General features: G+C 36.8%; 1 long non-coding RNA gene across 1 annotated transcript; it reads right to left on the bottom strand.

Annotated features, from left to right (window-relative positions):
* Positions 1–9,499: 9,499 nt before the first annotated feature.
* Positions 9,500–10,085, bottom strand: LOC26530549 (uncharacterized). The gene is made up of 2 exons (XR_001450147.3): positions 9,802–10,085; positions 9,500–9,740 (listed from the first exon to the last, which is right to left on the bottom strand). It is a non-coding gene; the product is annotated as an uncharacterized lncRNA (long non-coding RNA).
* Between the last annotated feature and the right edge of the window lie 3,276 nt (positions 10,086–13,361).

The following is a 13,361-nucleotide window of genomic DNA, read 5'->3' as shown; positions in this document are numbered from 1 at the left end:
TGACCCGCAATACACATTATACATAAATTAAGGCTCTGAAGACAATGTGGTTTGATGACGAGTTGACAGTAACTGCTAAGTATATAAATAGCAGTCAAAATCAAGCTTAAATGATGACTTTCGAGATTATCCAATTGTCAAATACCCTGTTTTATCCCAACAAAATAATCTTACTCATCATTACACTTTATGACAGACTAATAAAATTATTTAAAAATTTATAAGATATTAAATTGTAATTGAATTAACGCTTATATATTTGCGTGCTGCGTATGTGCCTTAAAAGCTATTAATACGATCTGGCACACATTTTTATAATGCATCGTGAATATTTTCGCTCAATTAATTATGAAATAAATGCTTAGGGTCAGACATTTTTAGGAAAATAATACACGCAAACCAAAGAAACAAAGAATTGCCGGAAAACCACATTGGCGGCTTGCTGTTGGCTGCCAGCCAAGTGGTGGACAGCTCCAGCAATTACACTAATCTACATTTTCACTTTATCTAAATTAAATTCGCATGTGAGTTTACGCAACTAGGCGGAGGGAAAGCGGGCAAAACAGCAACAAAGCAGAAAAACGACGCAACGAATGTGTGATAAAAATGTGTTTTTCCACCAAAGCGAACAGCCAAGGTGCGTAACAAAAAAGAAACACTTGAGCGTGTTACATAATTAACAGGAGCGCCACCTGGCCAGGAGAGCGTGAAAACAAGCCGAGAGAAAAACTATAAAATAAAACAAAGTGAAACAGAAACAAAACAAAATAAAGCCAGCAATAAACAGGGTCAAATATCAGCACACACTTGAGCGCATAAAAGCGTTTTTATGGCGCTTAGCAAGATACCTGGTCAAAGTTGGGTCCCGGTCCTGGTCCCGCTTGTGCCCCTGGACCTGAATAATAGCCCGCGTGTCACATTGTCCTTTTCCGGCAATAATTTCACATTTTGCGTGACCCCCGTGTGACTGTGCGGAAACATAACACGTTCTGCCGCCTGGCTGGCTAAATTAGCTGTGATGACAAGTCGTGCTCCCGACTGCAGCTACTGCTGGCTCAGCTTGGCAGAGGCTTAAGACAAGCCCCGGCGCGACTCCTTTCGGCCACGTTATCATTTATAATGAGTTAATTACATTTAATGCGCATGTACAACGGCCTGTTGAACATGGTGCACAATTAAATGTGGCCCTGGCACGCAGCACAGGGCGCTCCAAACACAACGACTGAAACAATAATAACATCAACAATACTAAAAATAACAACAACAACAGCGACTGACAAGGCGGTCAACTGAGCGAGTCTGAAATTATGTAGTTGGGGGACGCTTTTCCAAGCGCACAAACACACACTCACATGAATGTACATATATAGTAAGTACCCCTGTACTTTGTGCTTACTATGTGTTAAGAGAGAGCTCAGTGAGAATTGAAGATGTCGTCGCATTATATTGCCGCCCTGAGCTTTATAACCTGCTGCTGACCACATGCGAAAAATCACAAATGCTGCTTGTATTTAATATAGACACTACAGACATATCCTCTAAATATACCTAATATACAATTTTTATTGCATACCTCTAGGCGCGCCTGAAATACGAACTGTTCATTGCTACGCTTTTCGTAGCATACGTCAAGTGCTTGCTTAGTTAATAAAATTTGTTCTGTGTTTAATGATCTTTTTTCTTCTTCCGAACGCGGAGGAGACTGCGAAGGTTTCACCCAGTCGATCTCCCTGATTCATTTATATAGTCACCCTTGTAAATTTGTATTTTAGACTTACCAGTAGAATAAGTAGTTTGTAAATATTCATATAAATTTAATTTAAGTTGTTTCCCATGATAACAGAATTTTTTTTACAATAGAAAATTTCAACAAAGGGAATATTTTAAATAGAAAAGGCTTGAACTCTTGTTTATTATCTGTGGAGTTTCAAAGAAAATCGCGGCAGTTTTATATTAATATTGTTATAATAGCTGTCTATGGCCAGGTTGAAATATGTTTAACAAATTTATAATATTTAATCCATTTATGTCCACACACTGCGCTTTCTACTCAAGCGCTGATGGCTATTGCAATGACAAGCTTGTTAAAACCACACTTATTCTCGCTACACGTATTTATACCCTGTTACTATTAAGTGAATGGGAAACGGTATATGCGATCTTTACAAATTTATGAAACAGGCAGAGCTGAAAAGTGTGTGTTTATCAAGTTTATTATATATATGGTTCAGAACTTATTAATAAAAACTTAATATAAATACTTTTTTACATTTTTTTAATTGCTTAAAATTGCTTTAGCTGCCTGAATACAGAAAATAAATTCTATATATATACATAGGATAGCTTCGAGTCAAGCACTTTTAACTAGAACTATCTCTCGTACTCGTTACTCTATTCGGGCCACATAAAAAGTGTGTGCTTTGTGCCGGCAGCCACGCCTCTCTCTGCCCAAGTGCTGTCCTCTGCTTTTGACAGCTGCACAATTTGTGCGCATTTGTTTGACCGTCTGTTGTTGCTTTTGTTGTTGTTGTTGCTACTGCTATTGTTGTAGTTTTATTTTTCGTTTGTTTATGTTATGCCAAAAATTGAACACACAAAGCAATTGCTATGCAACATTTGTGCAGACATGTCGCATTGAATGAAAAACTACAAATAAAATTGCTGTGCAATTGAACATAGGCATCACACACTCTTGCACACAGACACAAAGGTTGGGTGTGTGAGTATATTCGGGGGTTTAATATTTTTATAGCTAGCCACTGGCTGTTTTCAGAGTAGAAAGCACATTCGTTGCTTGTCATGTCATGCGGTCAATTGTTTATTGTTAACAGGACTGGTTGAGCTAACAGCATTTAGATTGGTTTCTCTGTCCAAGCCTGGCACGTCTTTTCAAATATATAATATTATACCATTTACCAATTAAAACTGAATACAGACAACAAATTCTAGAGATATCTTATGTAGACATTCAATATCATTGAACATACTCAGGATTTTGAGTCCAATTATGGATAACTGGCCGCTGTCCAAAAAATTGATAAGCATCGATATACACTCTATTTTTATTCAAGTTGCCACAGATAATGACAGAAAGATTACAAGCCGATGAAGCTTATTTTAATTTAATTAAAATAAATAAAAAATTGTTTTAATAAATATTTTATCCTGTAGCCCTAGTTTATAGGATATGCACATATTTATGACACGAAAATTGAACAATAAAGAGTTATTTAAGAATGAATTTTACATAAATAATTCCATATAGCGGAGGGTTTATTTATGTGTTTTTCTCTATGTAATAGCATGTTATGGAAACCCGAAGCGGATTAGAGGATATCCACTAGTCGAAACCCTTCAATCAGATCAATGAACTCTTAATCAATTTGTGGCTATCCAAGCTGTCATTGGCTGACAAAAGGCAGCATGTATCTACAGGATGCAGCTGCAATTGTTCGCTTGACAAATTTTAGTCTGAGCAGCCCACAAAAATCTGTCGTCAACTCTTATGCAGAGTGGGTAATTAAAGAGGCCAGGATTATACGGAAGTTGGCCAGTTAAACTCGTAATGCTAGACACTTTAGGCAACGTGCAAAGCGTCGAGTACTTTATTAATGCACTGTAAGAGCCGAGGACAATGCCTTGGCAGCTGCTGACCGACTTCATCAACAAAGGCGACGCCTTGGGGCGAAAAATTTCAATGCGTTTGAAGCATTAAATAAATGTCCACTAAAAATGTCTGTGCCCATCGTTACCGTTGTCTTTCTCTCGTTGTTGCTCTTGTTGTGGTTGTTGTCGTTGTCCAATCGTGTGCCTTGTGGGCGTTGTGTAGCCAAGCAGAGCACAAAAGGCGCATTTTATAGCACAAACTCGGTGTCTCTATCTTTTGCCACTAGCTGCCCACTCGCTCGCACTCGTGCATGTCTCAAGGACATGTTCGTGGCCGACTGGCTGACTGGCCAAAATCGCTGCAAGTGCTTTTAAGTCGTTGTCAAATGCAAAAAGCACAATAATTCAAATTTATGACGCGCAATTGTGTTCATCTACACGCACAGCCCACTTTTGAGATTTCCTTTTCCTTTTTTCTTTGAGGGGGAAAAGTTGGTGACCGGACTCTTTGAATTTTGGGCATAAATAAAGTAAAGTTCCCTGCAGGCAGCTCGTCATGAAGTATGTAAATTTACTGCCCACGACTGAACTGACAAAGAAAGTGCCATAAAATTGTTATAATTTGTGGTTCTCACTGAACAATTATTTCCTGTGGACGCTTTAGTTGCTGTCTAGGTGTGTCAAGGTCCCGCCACCCGCCTGTTCGTAAAATTATCTGCATTTGATTTACAGACATCTTCGACTGAAAACTATCGTTAAATTATTTGAGCAACATTGATGGTAATTGTAGCTTGGGCCAGGAGCTCATCCACTCAGAAAGTGTTAGTAAGGGGCAAAAAAGTTCGTATGGAATTGGGTTAATATCTGTAATTTAGCTGATTCAAAATCCGTCTACATTGTAACTTGAAAGCTGAATGCGAAATGCAGAAATTCATTTAACAGCGAAAGTTTGTCTTAGGCATTAATTTTTAATTAAATTTTTAAAAGTCCCCGCCCAAAAAGTTTGCTCAAAGCATAAGCTCGAGTTTGCAAAACAAACAATTAAAATTAAGAAAATGAAATCAGCTTTAAACATTTATTAGCTTAAGGACACGAAAATATTTAAATAAAATAGAAACAAACTCAAAAGCATATTTAAATAGAATTCCGCTCACATGCAATTGCAAACGCTTTAGGCAGTGTGCAATAAATTTCACATATCTTTAATTATTCAATATAAATTAAAATTGAAAAAAAAAAAAAAACAAAATTTAATGTATATTCAAAAATATCTAAAAAATAGTATGCAATTAAATGACCGCACGGTAGCATATGCTGCCAGCAATATAAAAAAAGTTAGCTAGGCCAGGCCAATTAAAAAGCAATATAAATACGCTAAACTATTATTTAGAGCTTCGTGTATTTGCGGATTTATAAACAAATCCCCAATGCAAATCAATGTTGCGCTGCATCCCAACAAAAGCAATTTGATTTATGTTTATGCATTTGCTGCTAGACAAAACATTGAAAACGGCAGACAAAAAAATCCATTTACCCATTTGATCAAAATAAAATGCAAATAATTGTGCCGAGCAAATAAATTACAACAAGTGCAAAACGCGCAGCCGCACAAAAAACAAAAAAGATGCAAACTTGAACCGGGAGACACATTGATTAATACGAGGCCAAATGCATTAGGCCAATGGCCATAATTTATGGGCCAATTTGTTGCATATAAGCGCACATATATCTATTTGTTTAATTTTGTTTATTTTGCAGGCATATTTTTCTTCTGATCGCTTGTGGTATACGTGGCGTATGCACAATTTTTCTTTCTCCTTTTTCCAAAATGTCAGCTGTGCAAACTAAACCATGCCGCGAGCCCAAACAAAAACAGCCAAAAGCTACGCCCAGTTAGAGCTTATACTCTTCTTTGTTTTTTCATTTGAGCAAGGGGGCTTGACATACGGGTTCAAAACGTTGCCAGCTCGTTTGAATTTCCATTTGCGTTGCGCGTTTTGTTAGGCGAAAAAGAGAAGTGGATCACCTGACCAGCTAACCCAGCTGACCGGTTGTCAACATGCCGCTCGCAGCTCACAGAAATATTGAAAACAACAGAAAACACAAATGAAGGAAAACACGTTCAATTTTACCAGCTAGCAAAAGGCAATAAACACAAAACGCAACCAATTGATTTCGAATGCAAATATTTGAACACTCCCAGAACACAGCACAACAAGCAACAACAAGCAACAACAACAACAACTGCCACAAAATGTTAGATGCCTACAGTCCGAAATTGAAATTGAAAAGAATTTCGCGCCATTTAACAAGTTTGCAGGTTGCCAGCGGTGCGACCCACACACAAACGCATAGACAAGCCCAAAAGCGTTTCGAGTGTTTCTCTTTTTGCTTCCATTTGCCTACTGCCCGTGTGCGTGTGTTTGACTGTGTGTTTGTGCTCTTTGTTTGTATTTGTGTTTGTATTTGCCGGCCAAGGCCCAGTAACAGCTGCGCACATCGATGGGTGCGCGCCCGTCTATGTTTGTATCTATGTACATATGTATCTTTTGTGCATATGTAACTGAGCACTAACCCATCTTAAACGGCAGATATTGCAGCACGATCATGAGAGACTCTGCATCCACGAAAGAAAATAAAATAGAATAATAAAATATTCTCTGATTTTAAAGCAAAAGAAAATGTAAGCTTGTATTTTTACTTCATTTTAAACATTTTATTGTATATTGCTCTGTGATGTCTCATGCCAAATATGTATGCTTAGATATTTTTAATACATATTAAAAACAAATTATGTTCATTGCAGGTACAGATAACAAATAGATTACAATTTTATAATGATAGAAAATAAATATTAAACTTTGTAGTTGACTGCATTAAATCCAACGAAAACCTTTCGAATCTAAGTGCTTGACTATTGTCTTTGTGTACTATACACATTCAAAGTTAAATATGCCGAAATTCTATACCTTTGTAGATAACTTTGCCTTAAATGCGAAATTGTAGTTGAAGTGGAATATATTTTAAAAAATATGTCTAATTTAAAAAGAGCATGAGTAAGCAAAACATAATCCTATTAAAATTTTGATAATGTGAATAATCAGAATAATCATGCTTAAAAACATATTACATACTTAATATGTCGGAATTTTCAAATAAACTCATAAAATATTTATTTTGCCATGCTATACTTACAGTCAGATCTTTACAAATGTTAATTCAAGCAGAAAGCGCCAAGGGGACTTACTGCTAACATTTACCATCAATAGCCGCATTTTACTCATATCAAGCCAAAGTTTCTTATCGGCAGCTCCAGCAGCAACTTCCAATGACAAATTGTGAAAGGCGGTGGGAGGGACACAAGTACGCAAAAGTTGCCACAGACACACACAAACAGACCCATGCACATACGCACACACACACACACACACACTTTTGCTTGCTACTCATTCTGTCATTGCGTCCTTGCCGCTGTCGTCCTTCCCATCGTTGTCACAACTTGCCACTTTGCACGTAAATTTTTGTCGCCTTCGCCTTTGCATTGATAAGAAAATTCATAAAATACTTGCAAGAGAAAAAAAAGGAAGAAGAAGAAACGTTGCAAAGAAATCCAATCGGATTCAACTCGAGTGTGTCAGCAGCCGTGAAAGTGGCATTTGAGCTCTGCAAACTTTACCAACTTGCTAATCTAATGAACAATTGTGAATGCCGGCATCTCGCACCTTGCACTTTTAACACGTTGTGGGTACAGGTCCTGGGGCCAACTGCAATTGGCAGCTTCAACTTTTGCCACACAAATGCATGAAAATGAAAATTAAGCAACGGAGCGTCAGCAGCGCATGTCAAAGAACAATTTTGTAATCGAATTTACCTTCACCACGTGGCGTATGCGTAATGTGCATGAAAAGAAAATTTAATGCAATTTCGACTTAAATTGCAAGCAAAGTTTGCAGACGGCAGCCAAGCAACTCAAACAAGCCAGCAGTCAACTTAATTGTCATAATTTGTGTTTACAAACTTGACGAATTTACACACACACACACACGTATATGAACACACAGCTTTCACGAAAAAAAAAGGGTCAGCCCAGAAGGACTATAAACTGGACGAGGCTGGCTTGCAGGCACATGTGGCCAGCTGGTCTCAGCCTGAGCTGTGGGCAAGCAAAACTTTTTATACAAAACTAACAAACAAAAGGCCAAAGTAAATAAAAGGAGCGCCACAGCTGAAAAGCACAAAAGGAATGCGGCTACAAAAATTTCCTGTGCTGTGGACAAGAGCAACAACAAAAGAATCGGACGTCGAACAGACGTTGCTTGTTCTTAGATACCCTATAGGAAATTGTCAGGAAACTATATTTATTTTAAAGCACTTGAAGTCTTTAAAGATTATTAATTAATATTACTTTGTCATTTCGTCGCAGAAAGTTACTACATACGAACTTAAATAAAGCTCTTGAAATACTGAATGAAATATTTTATCAAATGCTTTTCATTAACGCCGTCCTTTCTGAACGTACCCTTCTGTAACATTGGTCAAGGGTATGTAAAATTATCACACTCTTTCGCTGAATGTCCATGGCATGGATAGAACAAAACACCCAGCTAAAATTGGACACTTAGTGCTGGAACGAGAATGACGGGAGAAGACAAATAAAGGCTAAGCAAATAAAATCTAATAAAACGGACGACACAAGAAACCGAGCAGTGCCAGCGAAAATGAGCTAAATGCTGTTGGGCAGGCCGAGGTGCGGGTGCGGGGTAGCCAGGCAATCAGCCAACTGAAGATGAAGGATAACAAATGAAATAACAACGCACTGGAAGTATGTTTCATTAGCGCCAGCGACAAACCAGACAACAAACAAGAACAATCGACTGCCAATGACACTGCCACAGAAGTCCTTAAAATAAAGTCACTCACAAGTACATAAAACTAACCAAAAAAAAACCAAAAAAACACAGTTTGTAAGTTGCTTGAAAAGTTGAAACAATAAAGAATAGCTGCGGCTGGAGACGAAGATTAAATACTCTATAAAATATGGGCAATATACTTATTTCCTATTTTAATTACGCAATTTAGTGCTTTGTTTATTTACTTATATTATAATTTCTTTATAAATTATTAGCAGATTGGCAAGAGCTTAAAAAACAGAAGTAATTCTCCAAATTCAACTGCATAATGTACAAAATATTGAACACACAGAGAAAAGAATCTGAGAGTGCGTAAAAAGTGTTAACATTTAAAGATTATTTGATTGTTATACAGAAATTGTCCATTTTATTTTTATTTTCAAGCTATTTAATAATCTTGCGACCGCCATAAGCACTTCTTATGCAAAAATCAACACATCCTTTTTTATTAAAAAACATACCGCAGTATTTGCGGCTTGCCCTTTTAACATTAAAGCATTTCTGGTTGGATTCATTAAAACTCCAAAAGCCATTTGGACACTTTATTTTGCCCGTATTGAGTTTGCATATCTCTATAATTATAAATATTAATTATACTTGTAAAGTGGAGCTAGCCACAGTATTTTTCAAAATGAACTCACGATTCTTCATACTAGGCTTGCTGCAGGAAACCAGCAAGAGCACCAGTGCTACGCGGCCCCAAATCCGCATATTGTTTGCTAACAAATAAGTTCTGAGTTAATATTATATAGTGGTTGCATCTAATTGGAATTTATGCATTTTAGTTACAGATGCACACATCATGAAACAATTTATATACCAGATTCTTATACTGTAAACTCGATGAAAACAAACCTGAAAAAAAGCTCGCTCCCAACTTTTTTAATTTATCGTATTTATCCTAACAGTCCATACCAAATTTAACATTGCGACTGCAAACGTAGTCTCCCAGTGTTAGCCAACAAGCAATTATAAAATGCCAATTTCATGTTTAGATATCAGCAATATGCATTTATTTCGAGATCGGTGGAGGCAAGCGGCTTGGTTTGTGAACTAATTCCTTTTTCACACTGTTACATACTATTTCGCATCTCTTCTTAAACTTAAAGAACCCACAAGCTCCCCCATCTCGTTCCACTTTTTCGCATTTCCTAGTGCTGACATTGTAGTTGAAAGTATTCTCCTTTAAACAGACACCATTTTTACTCGCACCACCACAAATACCTTAGTACAATAAGAAATCAAATGAAGTGAATCACGCTGTGAGTAGAATCAAGGCGCTCACCTCCAAGAGCTTGCTGCATTTCATCTCCATCTCCGAAACTAAAATCGATTGCGAAAAGCAAGCAAATCAAAAATAGTGTTAACTTCATAGTGCAACCTCGTAGTGACTATGACAGACGATATATCTTACTGACATATATATTACTGATCCAGGGCGTAGCGAAACTGATTTAGTTGCTTGGAACAATTTTCGTTAGTCGAGCGTGTTAATTAAATTTATTTTCAAAAACAATTGTATAATCAAGACGATCTTTTTTTTCTTCTTCGTATAAATATTACAAATCGTACGTAAGTTGCTGAACTCGTTATGAAACAACTACTTAAAAATTCTTGCTTTAGATGCGGTGCGTAATACGTGAAAAAGAAAGTGATAAGTCTAGAACTTAAAGTCTAAAATTACCTGCGTAAGTGCTTAATAAGTTTTTATAAAGTCTATCCATAAAATCAGCCAAGCCCAACAGTTTAGCTTTAAGCTACTTAGCTTCCATTTACGTCGATGTTAATTGAAGTAATTAAATACACATTATTTGAATCGAGACCTTCATTTATTCAAAATCACCGAACCATAAACATTATTAGCTGGATAAACAATAGCTAGACTTTAACCTAAACCTAACCTCATACAAATGTTTTGCCTTAAGGCGCAGAATTTGTATACACATTGCCTCTTAACAGTCTGATATCTGTGATTTTATGGACTAGCACACATCTTATTAGATACCACGCCAGCTGGCAATATTAATCGCCTGTCAGGTGGCTTCCACGCCCATTGCAATCGGTTTATAATTTGCCATTGAAAATTGAATTTAAATCGCTTTCACTGAAATGCCATCTGGGGATACAATGCGGTAGGTGTGCGAACAATAAATAAAATTCGCTGCCTTTTGTTGTTGAAAATCATTAAGATATTTAATTTATCTGCACCCGATGAGAGTACGTCGTGTGCTCGCGGCTGCCAACTTTATGACAAACTGTTACATTGTATTTCCGTGATTTACGAAGCGCGATAAGAGCATCAGCAGCGGCATCAGGGCCGTCAGTAGAAACACAAGTGTATCGTTACTTAAAGACACACGCGTTTCCGTACACACACACACACACATACGCACGCACACATGCAGGATGTGGCAGGCTGCGTGTCGCACATGCAAAGTGACTTACAATTACAGTACAGAGCATCTTTAAGTGTCTGCGGTATCTCCATCTGTATCTGTATTTGTTGTGCTCGTACTGCTGGCATTTGGCAAATTTGACAGAGCTTCGTGCTTTGTATTTATTATTGCACGCACGCAAAGTTCAAAATAAATGCATGAAGCTTCAAAAAAAAAATCAAAATATGAAAAGAAAATAAGTAAATTTTTTAAATTTACGACTATAAAATACTCTGTTTCCTATGAAGGAACAGCTGCAAGTAGGCTAAAGGATTCTTGATTACGGAACATGTTTTGTGTGAATATTGTGGCGTTGATACGGTCAGTATAAGTTTTAAAAATCACCAAGACTCTAAAACCTTGAAACCAGATATTAACTCGAAACTCTAAGGCATATAGCATATGAACTGACCTTTAAAATTGATCCTTTGTAAACCAACAGGCTCAGCTTCTTTATTCTGCCTCTAGCACTGTAGTAGATAGAGAATATTACAATCTTGACAATTTACCGACGCAAACAAATCGTTACAAAGTTTGGAGCTAAGTACTAACGTTCCTTTTATAGATTCATAGATAGCCATTACACAAAGCCAATGTACTCGCGCTCCCTCTGGGAACAGTATATTTTTTATATATAGATATGTACATGTATTTGAAGCGAGAGTGCGGCAAGTGCTATCATAAATTATGTCCAAAGTTATAATGGCTGGTGCGTCTAGTTTTCCCATTGTACTCGTTGTTCTTGTCGCCGACCGGCATTTAATAAAATTTTATGTGCCGGGCATTGTATAGCGCCAAGTCACGATATTTCAATTATACGCTCCATGTGAATAATGTGCATTGCTCGGTTTCCTCGCCAACGGGCAGCGGGTAGGCGGGGCAGGAAAGAGCAAGGCGCGGCCAATGTAATTGGACATCAAGAAATCATATTAAAAATTTTGTAAAATGAAGACGTGCATGGGCTTATCTTATCAGACGTTGGAAATATATATCATTTGTTCGTGAGAAAGATATATGAATATATATAAATATAAATTAAACTTTAATTTTAGTTTAATACACATTATTCAAATCTTTGAAATGTATTTTGCATGTATTACGCGTGTATTTATTAATTTTCGAATGTTTATCAACCCCAAAACTCATGTTAATTGGCTCATTTAACCCTTTCAGTGCGTCTGAAACGAACTCAAGCATATAAACTGTCAAGAAATAAATATTCCATGCACATCAAACTAGCTTAATATACAAAATAAAAGCAACAACTTTAATCGGTAACGATTTTCCTCTTTATTAACCATAATTAATCACTTTGTTCGAGCAGCCCCGCCCACACAGAATATCTATTAACATGTCGTGTCTATGATACTCATGGTGTTGCCTTTGTCATCATTTTGGGATCTGATTAAAATGAAATTTCCAGCCGAAACTATAATTTGCATGAAACATTGTGCATACCAAAGACAAACACTGTGTGTGCGTGTATGTGCGTGTGTGTGTGCCTGCGTGAGTGTGTGTGTGTGTGTGCGTACATAAGCATTCAGCTTATTAGAAATGCTTGAATAAATTTCGACTAAAATTTATATTCGAAATACCTAATTCGAGAATTAGAGAAGCAGTTTCAATTCGCTTTGCTCAGTCATTTATGCTCATATTTACTTTTATCTCGTTTACCAATGGGTTAAATTAATATTTACCGAGGGCTTTTCGGGGTGTGCTTTATGTGATTAGCATTTATTTGGGCAGTTCATGTTTATAATTAAGTTTCAATTTCAGCTCGATACGTGTGCGCATTTATATACATATTTAATGGTCAATTTATACGAGATATTTTGCGACAATTTGAAAAATATTTGCCTGTCACATCTCTAAACAACCGTGCCCGCGCTTTTAAATAAATAAGATCCAAACCAATGCGAACCAATCCGGCTGCATAGAATGCAATTCAAATATTCATTAAAAATTCTGCTTGGCGAATCTATGATTCCCGATATAGCAATAATAATGGAAATTTTGCAATTTGATTTGATTACCGCCCCTTGCGAACTATTTAGTAGCACACAATACATGCGAAAAGCGCAATATGATCCATGGCATACGAACTGGGGCAAGTGCAGGCAACTTTAGCCCAATCGGCTACTTATTATATTAATTAAAATTGGCTCTAATATTTCGCAATTGCCGTATAGCAATATTATGTTTTATAAGGCAACAGCAATCAGCTATGCTAATAAGCTATTGATCGGTAGCATCGATTTTCAACTGTAAACATCGCTTTTCTCAGATATCGATAGTTTTCATTACATAAATATTTACTTTGGTTGGAAAAATTACTTAATAAACCAAAAAAAATAAATAAAGTTTTACCATATCTAACAAACTGTTCCAGACGACAAAAAGATTAATCGAT

This window comes from Drosophila virilis, chromosome 4 (genome assembly GCF_030788295.1).
Source record: "Drosophila virilis strain 15010-1051.87 chromosome 4, Dvir_AGI_RSII-ME, whole genome shotgun sequence".
NCBI lineage: Eukaryota > Metazoa > Arthropoda > Insecta > Diptera > Drosophilidae > Drosophila > Drosophila virilis.
The sequence above is the reverse complement of the archived record's forward strand: the minus strand, read 5'-3'. Positions and strand labels throughout refer to the sequence as shown.